Raw genomic sequence first — 9,476 nt, forward strand, 5'->3', positions numbered from 1 at the left:
CACGCTCCGCGCCACCGGCCCCGCCCCGCTCCGCTGGCCCCGCCCCTAGCGCTGCGCCCCGCCCCGCTTTGCTTTTCCGGCCCAGCTCGCCCCGCCTCTACGCTGGTCCCGCCCTATTTCACTGGTCCCACCCCGCCCCTCTGCACTGACTCCACTCTGCTCGCCCCGCCCCGCACTGTCAGTCCTGCCCCATTCGCCCCGCCCCTCTCGGCGAGACCCACTCCGCTCGCCCCGCCCCGCCCCGCCCCGCTGTCCCCGCCCCTCGCTCTACATCCTGCCCCGCTTCGCTTTCCCGGCCTCTCTCGCCTCGACCCGCCCCGCCCCGCCGCTCTCCACTGGCCCCGCTCCGCTTGCCCCGCCCCTCTCCACTGGCCCCGCCCCACTCTTTTTGCCCCGCCCCAAGGGCGGTGCCGGAAACCACCGCCCTGAAAGGTCGCGTGCTTCCGGTAGTCTCGACCTTCTTCCGGGCCGGTGTTCCTGCCACGCGGGGAGTGGCCGTGAGCTGAAGGAGAACGTTCAGGAACTCTGTTTGGGGCGGACGTCCCCGACTTCGGGCACGTTCCTGGGCTTTAGAGCCGGCAGCTCTGTTGCTCCTGGAGCCGCGGGTGCGAGGTTGCGCAGAGGGCAGGAAGGGGAATCTGGCGCTCGGCGAGAGGGGGCGCCACCGACCCGGCGCCGGCCGCTGCTGTGCTTTTCTGTGTGCGTTTGTGTTTTGTGTTGTCAGAGGTGCCCTTGCGGGTCGAAATGATCGTACTGCTAGTGCCGCGGGTTAGAGCGCTTCGCTGGCCCCGGGCCCCGCCGGGAGTCATCCCAGGAGCGTAGAGCCAGGGCTAAGTCCTGAGCCCAGCAGGGTGTGGCCCCCCCCAGAAAAAGCAAGCTGCCCAGCGTGGTAGGTGTGGGGAAAAGGTCATTCCGATCAAAGTATCTCCGGCCGGCCTTCCCCACGCCCCCCAAAGTGGTCTGAGCCGGGCTGATTTGGCCTCTTGGTGGCCACAGAGTTAGCACGTGCTCCCCGGGCCGTGAGCTGGGCGGCGTCTCGGGATCGGTTACTGGGTCGCTGCAGACCCGCACGCAGTCTCCTTCCCGGGAGGATTCCGCTTTGGGACTGCTGGGTGTGGGCGCGGACCACCACGTGGCGCCCCAAGCCACGTGCCCACGGGAAGCACTGCGGTGGGCGCGAGCACAAGTGCGCGCATACTCGCAGCTCCTGGTTCCCGGACCCTCGTCCCGCCTCCAGGGCTGCCTGGGCGGGAGTCGGGGGTGGGGGAAAGGGTGTGCTGCGCTTTCCTACTCCCCGGAGGGCAACTTCGCCACCGGAAAGCAGGTCTCTAGGCGGCGGCTCCCGAACGTCCCAGAACTTCCCGACCGTTATTGCTAGGCGGAAACCACCCCCTTTCCTGCCTCTTCCATCCTGCAGGGTGCGCGCAGGCCCCGCCAGACCTCCTGGACAGCCCAGAAGGGGACCAGCCCACCGCAATAGCCACTTGAAGCAAAACTCTGAGGTCACCAGTGAAAGGACTTTTTATAATTTTTTTCTCAGTATTTAAATGTGTATGTGATACAATTCTTTCTCTCTTTTTTTTTTGGGTTTGTTTTGGGGGCCACGCCCGGTGGCTCAGGGAACCATTTGGGAATACTGGGGATGGAACCTGGGTAGACCTCATGCAAGGCAAAATGCCTACCCATTGTACGTACTATCTCTCCAGCCCCACAAGTACTTTTTTAAAAAAGCATTTCCTAGTGCGCAGCAGAATTTGAAGACGATAAGTGGTTCCTGCTCCCATACTCGGAGCCCACCAGATGCAGCCTTTGTCCCCACTGATGAACCTAGGTTGACTCATCATCATCAGACTATAGCTTGTTTTTCGTTGGTGATTGGTGTGGTAGATGTTAGGAATGTGGGCTAATGCATAATGACCATTGTGTATCATCCCCTAAATTCTCTTGCTATACCTCTTCATGCTTCTCTCTAATCCCGGACAGTCCTTGGGGTAGATAGCAAGGAATGTGATTATGAGTCCCTGTTAGTTTCATTAAATTTTCTTTAAAAAAAATCTTTTTTTGTATGTTTTTGGGCCACACCCATCGATGCTGAGATTGCTTCTGGCTCTGCACTCAGGACTTACTCCTGGCAGTGCTCAGGGACTATATGGGATGCCAGATTGAACTGGGTTGGCTGCATGCAAGGCAAGCTCTCCGCCTGCTATACTTATCTCTCTGGCCCTAACAGTTTTTTTTAGTGAAGCTCAACTTATTAATTTCTCTCATAGATGGTCGAGACTTTTGTGTTACAACTAAAAGAAAAAAGTCACCCCAAATCCTGGTTGCCTTCTGTTACCTTTTAGGAATTTAATTGATGTCTGATGCACTGAATGAGTTTTTGTGAGGTGAAAGGTCTTATGTCAGGATTCTGGTTTTTTTGCATGTGGCTGGCCAGCTATTCCAGCACTGGGAAGACTTCCCCTTGGCACTGCTTTGCTACTTTCTCAGATATTTGTCTGCAGACCTTAGCACCACCATCTCTGTTAATGTTGCTTGAGGTGAAGCCTTGAAGCCCTCCGTCTTTGCTTTTTTTTTTTTCTTTTAGTATTTCTTTACCTTTCCTTCTCTCCCTCTCCTTTTGATCTCTCCTTATATTTTCTTTCTTTTGCTGCTCTCATTCTGCTCCTGCCTCTCAACTTGTTTACCATTTCTTATTTTATTTTTTATTTTTGTTCCTTTTCTTATTTTAAAGCCTCTCTTCCTTCACCTTATTTTCACCTTCCCTTCTCTATTCTCATTCCTTTGGATAACCAAAGGGCATCCTTGGGTACAAGAAGAGATACAAGTCCCAGTACAAAACATTGGAACTCCAAGGAACCACAAGGGGTGCGAAACCCCCCCCCCCCCAGACCCATTAATTGGGATGGCCCTATGTAATTCCTAAAACTCCCTAGATCCCAGGTCTTCCTCCACCTACTTCCATTGAGATTCTGGCTCTGCACCATTCCTCTCCCTGCAGAACCTGCGATGTTGCTGCTGAGATGACACATACAACCATGCAATAGAAAACAGAACCATCCCATCCTCATTGGCATTCTAGTAACCTAGGACTCACTGTATCATTATTGCACTCTCAGTTGTAGATGTCACTTTTCCCCCAAGGGAACAGACCAGAAAGTTGAAGCTGACCAGTGTTTTCATGGGTGCCAATGTGCTCAGAAGGGGGCTTTGGGAGACTCTCAAGCAGCAGAGCACAGGCCTGGCATGTCATGCCCTACCCCACCAGCAAGGCCAGGCATAGCCCTGGTGAACCTCCTCTGTACCCCTGAGAGTGATCCCTAAAAAAAGTGATTTTAACGATTTGACTCAGCACTGAAAGGAGACTTTAGAAATGTGCAGCCTGTCTAGCAGGGCAGGTATTCAAGCAGGGACCTCTTTTTATAGAGAGAAACCAAAACCAGAACAAACAAACAACACCCAGATCCCAAAATAAAACCAAACAGGACCCCATGGAAATACATGAAAATAAATTTTTCATCCTCAAAAATTTGTAAAAAAACAAGTCTTCTGTAGGTCTTGGTATATGTAAGACAGACACCTTGGGCCAGACAGCACAACAGGTAGGGCATTTGCCTTGCACTGGATGACCTGGGTTCAAGCCCCTGGCATCCCATACGGCCCTCCAAAACCATCAGAAGTAATCCCAGAGTGCAGAGCACTGCCAGATATAACCCCTCACAAAAACAAACAAAACTAAAAGAAAAATACCTAGGATCCCTCTACCTAGGCCTGTTCTGTGGGTTCCTTCCCCAAGAAGTGGTGGGTCAGAGGTCAGCTTGGTGAGGTGCCTGGCATTGGCCAGTGGAATGTGGGGGAAATCACATTTGCCCCCTTGGAGGGAGGGCTCGAGGTTTTCCCAGCATGAAATGACCCCCTCACTTGACCCCATCATGGGAGAAACCATGAGCCAGGAGTAAATTTTGGTTGAGATAACAGTTGTCATTATAGCAGGGGACAGCAGAAGCTGATGGTAGGTACCCGAGCGGGAAGGAGGTCATTTCTAGTGAGGACAGCTGAGCATGATCTCTCTAGAATAGATGCTCTTCCGGTTTGCCTGGACATCCTCACTCCCCTGTTTCCCTCCCCTGGGTCCCACACGACCTCCTGTTCCACCTCTTGGGAAAGGTCAGAAAGCTCGACTCACTGCCTGCCTTACCTTTAATTTCAAGTGCAGTTTCAGGCTGGAGAGATAGTACAGAACATAGGGCACTTGCCTTGTCTGCCCAAGACCCTAGTTCCATCCTCAGCACCCCATATGATGCCCTGAGCCCCACCTGCAGTGATCCCTGAGCAGTGCCAGGAATAAGCCCTGAGTACAGTCAGGTGTGGCCCAGAAAACCAAACCGAACCCCAAAAGCCAACGAGAAGCTTTCTGATACTGCAACAATTGGTCTGCAACCTGCCTTCTGCTAGCCAGGCCTCAGCTCATTTCCAGGGCTGCTCCTGGGCTCGGGGTCTGAGAGGGGAACGAGCCTGGGCTTCCAGGTGCAGTGGGTTCCCTGCACACTTCCAGCCCCCTGCAAACCCACTCGGCCCCCCAAAATGTGGAGAGGTGATGTGGTGGCAGGAATATATGTAAGTAAGTATATCCAGAGGTATTTCCTTGATCCTGTTTCTTTTGTCCCCATGGCTAAAATAGTCCTTCCCCCACAACTCCTCACCAGAGAGCAAAGTTGTTGGTAAGGGGGTCGATTCTCCCATCCCTCCTGTTTTCTGGAAGGAGTTTCTGATCCAAGCCAGGTGGCAGCAGTTTCTGAGCCTGGGGCCAAGGTGGGTATGAAGCCCAGAAATTGCAATCTCTGCAGAGCAAGGATCTAGACGAGGATTGTGCTTTTCAGTTTATCTGTACTGACCCAGTGTCCCCTGCCGACTTTTTCCAACCTCACTTCCCTGATGCCCATGGTCAGAAGAGCTGCTTCTGGGGTCCAAAATTCTAGCTGAAATCCTCTGGCTATGAGACATTGCGTTAGATGTGTACCTGTGCCTCAATGTAACCATCTATAAAAGGGCAAGAATGTGCTGATTAAAATGAACAAAGAAGGGGCTGGGGTACAGTGGGTAGGGCATTTGCCTTGCATGCGGCTGACCCGGATTCAATTCCCAGCATCACATATGGTCCCCCAAGCACTGCCAGGAGTAATTCCTGAGTGCATGAGCCAAGAGTGTCCCCTGTGCAACTCCGGGTGTGACCCCAAAAAAAAAATATTTGTGGGGCCAGGGAGATGACTGAAATTATGAAAGCACTAGAGGAGATCCAAGTTCAATCCCTGACCCTGACTGCCTCCCCAAGCAACACCAGGAGGGACCATCCTATCTTGTGCATCGCCAGGATGTAGCCCAAAATCAAAATAAGAAGCTAGCAAATACTACCATGTTTTAACTGATCTAAACTAAACCGAAGATGCTGCTCAGCAAACAGTAAGTAAACATGAGCAGCCTGTGCTTTCCTGGTGTGTCGGGTGGAACTGACCTGACTCGCGCTCTCAGGCACACTGGCCAGGCCTTCTCCATTATTGGAGTTGCTAAATTCCTCAGTGAGCTTAAGCCACCTTGAACTGCTCGTTCTGTTCCCTGCTAGAGGAAAAACAACCCTGCTAGCCTCAATCTGGGCTGGTCCATTGAACAAAGACATAGAACATTGCATGTTTTGTGGGCCCAACCTATGCCATGTGGAGTGTGCAGAAGTAGGCCCCAGGAGCTTGGGGGCGGGGAGAGGGCTTCCAAAGGCGTTCCTGTCCTGAGCCTTTCCTGGCTGCACCTGGACTCTGGGGCCCATGGGACACCCGTGTAATCTGATAGCGTTTCCTCTCTTGCTAAAGCTGGCTTGAATGCAGCTGCGTGTAAGTCGGATTCCAATAGTGTTTTCTGTTGTTCATTTGGGTGGTGTATAGAAAAATTATGCACGTTCTGTATGGTCTTCATGGGTACACTTAAACCTTGGATGACAGAGATTGGGAATATTTCCTATGGTGGGGTGGGAGTGTGGGAGGCTCTACTAATGGATTCTGTCAACCAGAGATGTCAGATCCTCCGGTGCAAGCCTTTGGGGGTTGGAAGGCTGACTTTGAGGGTCTTGAGATTTGGGGGTTCCTCAAGCCACCCCCCTTAAGGGACCACTGGAGTTTCATTTTGAGAGTCAAAACTTATATTTGAATTTTCGACCATTTGCAGGGATAAGTACCTCCCAACCCAAAATTGTTCCGCGTCAGTGGTGGATTTGGTGTCCGTAATACAGTCCAATTTGCCTCCCATCACCTTTGCTCTCTATTGTATTTCCCGCGTGGTCATACATTTGGAGGACTAGAGTACTGGAGAGGTTGTTCCAAGGGGACGTACTCATGCCCGCATGCAGCAGCTCCAGCCTGGATCCCCACGTCATCTTGATTTGTATTTCCCTAATAATAAGTGATGAGCACCTTTTAGTGTGCCCATATTCTTTCTACTATCAGAGAATTTGTAATGAAAAGTACTTGGGATTTTTTTGATAGGTTTTTGTTTGTCTGGTTGGTTTATTTATTTATTTATTTGGTTTTAGGGTCACACTCAGTGAGGCACAGGGGTTATTCCTGGCTCTGCACTCAGGAATTATTCCTGGCGGTGCTTGGGGGACCATATGGGATGCTGGGAATCGAACCTGGGTGAGCCACGTGCAAGGCAAACACCCTATCCGCTGTGTTACCACTACAGCCCCATGGTAGGGTTTTAAATACCAAATATAAATACCTCATTGGCTAGAAGTAACAAGGACAGGGGTGGAAAGTCTTGGACACTTTGGTGGTGGTATATACAGCAACTGTGTAACATCAAAAATTCTCAATGTTAACTTGATTTTAACCAGGCTACCTAAACTATAATAATAATGATAATGGTCATGGTCCTCCCATTGTTCATCAATTTGCTCGAGCGGGCCCAGTAACGTATCCATCATGAGACTTGTTGTTACTGTGTTTGGCATATCGGATACATCACGGGTAGCTTGCCAGGCTCTGCCGTGGGGGTGAGATACTCTCGGTAGCTTGCCGGGCTCTCCGAGAGGGGCAGAGGAATCAAACTCGGGTCGGCCATGTTGGCTGCTTGTAAGGCAAATGCCCTACCGCTGTGCTATCGCTCCAGCCCAATAATGATAATAAAACTGAAAAATTAATTTAATTTGAAAAGTAACCTTCAGATTAACAAAAATAAAATAATTTCAATATAAATAAACAAATGCATCATTGATATATTCTCCTTTCCCTTATTATCTCTCACACAGAAGCAATGCAGGTGATACAGTTTGTGCTCTGAATGAACTCCAGACTCTGGGCATTGGGGAGGGGCAGTGGGCTTTCATCCCAGCTCCAGTCTTTACCTTTGTGGCCTCCAGTGGGCCTCAAAATTTTGTCTGTGAAGTGGGCAGACTGTGCCAACTTGGGCCTGCCCTGCAGATTACCTCTGCCCAGGAAGGCTGTCTTTCAGCCCCTTTCAGGTAACTCCAGGTCAAATTCCTCGCTCCTAGCCACTGGGATGCAGGCCCTGGTGCCCAGCCTGGAAACCCTCTCCTGCCCTGCCCATCTTTACATCCTCACAGGTGGACAGGCAGGAGGATCAGGGAAACCCAAGCCTCTGGACTGTGACATGAGCAAGCAATACACCTGTGTAGGGTAAGCCTGTGGTTTGTTTGGAGTTCACTCACATACTGCAAAGCACCTGACCTGTCTTTCCTAATACCCAGGACCAGATGCTGGAGCGATAGAGAGAGAGAGAGAGAGAGAGAGAGAGAGAGAGAGAGAGAGAGAGAGAGAGAGAGAGAGAGAGAGAGAGAGAGAGAGTGTGTGTGTTGTGGAGTGGTAGTGGGGGAGGGCTCTAAGGAATCAGTTTTGGAAATTTAATGGAAATTCAAAAAATTGCAAGCATGGTTGGAAGTCTGCCTCAAGTGCTGGGGGAGAAGGCAGCTAGGATAGAGAAGGAACCACTATGACAATGATGGTTGGAAATGACCGCTCTGGGTAAGAACTGCATGCTAAAAGTAGGTAAAGGAACAAACATGATGACATCTTAGTACCTGCATTGCAAACCATAATGCCCAAAAGGAGAGAGAGAAAGACAGAGAGAAACAGAGAGAGACAGAGATGGTGGAGGGAGGGGAGAAGAAAAGTGCCTGCCATAGAGGCAGGCTGAGAATGGGTGGGGGTGGTGTGGAAGGGAAACTGAAAACATTGTTGGTGGGAATAATACACTGGTAGAGGATGGGTGTTGGAACATTGTATGACTGAATCCAACCATGAACAGCTTTGTGACAGTGTATCTCATGGTGATTCATTTTAAAAAAAAAAAGCATAGAAGATTAGAAGACTGGCACAGAAGGGTGGGAAAGCCATTGAAACCATGGAATAGAAAATGTGGGAGTTCCCTAAGCAGAAGACAGAAACCAGAGACCAAACCCTTGCCTAGAGCTAGGGGTGATGGCAGATGAGTCTGAGATGTCATCAAACCCAGGTCTGAAACTTGTGCACAATTTGCCTACTTAGAGTCATTGATTGCTTCCTGAGCTCACCCCATACCAAGGGATGATACCTGGGAAACTCAGACCAGCCTTGATGGTGCTGATTCATAGCCAGAGAGTTTTGAGGTCTTCAGCATAGTACTGAAGGGTATTTCCATTTAAAAAAAGACAAACATGTAACTATAGAGATTGAAGATTAAAGTTGAGATATTTTTGTAAGTGCCCAGAATATCTACATTAGAAATATTTTGCTTCTTTTGTTTACTTTTGGTTATTCCTAGCTCTGTGCCCAGGAGTGACCTCTTGTGATGCTTGGGGGACCATATGCTGTGCCTAAAAAGTAAACTGAAGTTGGTCACATGCAACCTTGTATACTCTCTGTCTGGTCGGAAATATTTTTTTTTAATTTTAGACTTTTAAATTTAGGTACTGTGGTTTATAAAGCTTCTTATAACAGGCTTGTGTTATAAAAGTCTTGTGTGGAACACATTCAAGTGTTCCAACTTCAAAGCCACCACAGGTGTCTGCATCTCTTGGTGCTGACCGAGAGAATGGTGCTGAAGGGTCCCTCCTCATCACCCCACCTTCTTAGCAGACTCTTTTTTTATTTTTTATTTTCTTTTTACAATTTTTTTTATTGAATCACTGTGAGATAGTTACAAAGCTTTCATGTTTGAGTTTCACCCACACAATGATCAAACACCCATCCCTCCACCAGTGCACATTTTCCACCACCAATGTCCCCAGTATCCCCCCTTTCCATCCCAACCCTCCCCCTGCCTCTATGGCAGACAATTTCCCCCATACTCTCTCTCCACTTTTGGGCGTTATGGTTTGCGATATAGATACCGAGAGGCTATCACATTTGGTCCTTTATCCACTTTCAGCACACATCTCACATCCCGACCAATCCCTCCAACCATCATTGTCTTAGTGATCCCTTCTCCATTGC

Source organism: Sorex fumeus, unplaced genomic scaffold, assembly GCF_029834395.1.
Source record: "Sorex fumeus unplaced genomic scaffold, SorFum_2.1 ptg000014l, whole genome shotgun sequence".
NCBI classification, from domain to species: domain Eukaryota; kingdom Metazoa; phylum Chordata; class Mammalia; order Eulipotyphla; family Soricidae; genus Sorex; species Sorex fumeus.